This window comes from Microtus oregoni, unplaced genomic scaffold (genome assembly GCF_018167655.1).
Source record: "Microtus oregoni isolate MIOR12 unplaced genomic scaffold, Mior012 000008F_ref0000371, whole genome shotgun sequence".
NCBI lineage: Eukaryota > Metazoa > Chordata > Mammalia > Rodentia > Cricetidae > Microtus > Microtus oregoni.
The window spans coordinates 20,673,107-20,674,208 of NW_024543067.1; the positions used below are offsets into that span (position 1 = coordinate 20,673,107).

A 1,102-nucleotide genomic window follows, 5' to 3' on the forward strand; every position below is an offset into this window, starting at 1 on the left:
TGTAGAAAGTCCGTCTTTCCTACAATAGTTTTTTGTTGTTGTTGTTGTTGTTGCATTTGCCCCAAATCAGGTAGCTGTAGATGTGTAGGTTTAATTTTGGAGGTTTTTATCCCACTGATCTACATGTCTGTGTTTTCTCCACAAGATTATGTCAGTTATTACTTTGGTTTTGTATGTTACTTACACCCAGGTATGGGATCACCCATTGTTATTCATCTTGTATTTTAATGTTTTAGCTATCCTGGGTTATTTGGGTGATTTTTATGATTTTTATGTATTTCTGTAAAGAATACCACACACTTATGATGAGTATAGAATTGAATCTGTAGATTAATTTTGATAACATTACAATTTCCATAGACTTAGTTCTGCTGAATGGTGAACATAGAAGGGCTTCTCATCTTCTATAATGTTTCTCAAATTCTTTTGCAGTGTTTAAGGTTTCTTTTTTGTAGAGGTCTTTCCTTTTCATTGTTCAATTAATTTCAAGGTGTTTTATTCTTTTAGATAGACTTTTAAATATGGAACACCATCAAATTTCAGGTCATCTTCATGCAGGGGATATGTTCATCTTCTCTGTATCTTTCCAATTTTAGTATGTGTGATGCTGGAGGAAGAAGTAAAGGTTTTATAAATGAAATTGCTTTTATTGGCTCACTACATTTGCTAGCTATTTATAAGAAACCTAGTGATTTTGTAAGCTGATTTTGTATTTTGCTAATTAATTAAAAGTGATTATGAGTCTAAAAGTTTTATAATTTGATTTATTTTGCTTTTTACCTATAGGATCATATTGTATTCAATTTTAATCCTTATTTCTTATGGATCTAAGACTTCAAACAGTATATGAAATAGAATGGAGAGAGCAAACATCCGCATTTCTCTATTGATTATATTACTTTTGAGTATTTCATAGTTAAGTATAATACTAAATTTGCAATTGTCACATACACCCTTTATAACATTAAAAGACATTCCTACTATTCTTGCTTTCTTCTAGACTTTCTCATGAAGAGATGATGAACTTTGTTAGTATCCTTTTCTACATCTATTAATATCATTATATAATTTTTTCCCTAAGTCTATTTATCATTGTGTTATG

The 1,102-nt window shown here is 29.8% G+C and overlaps 1 non-coding gene across 1 annotated transcript; it reads right to left on the bottom strand.

Annotated features, from left to right (window-relative positions):
- Nucleotides 1-515: 515 nt before the first annotated feature.
- On the bottom strand, nt 516-619 carry LOC121452057. The gene has a single exon (XR_005974793.1). It is a non-coding gene; the product is annotated as a U6 spliceosomal RNA (small nuclear RNA).
- Nucleotides 620-1,102: the final 483 nt, after the last annotated feature.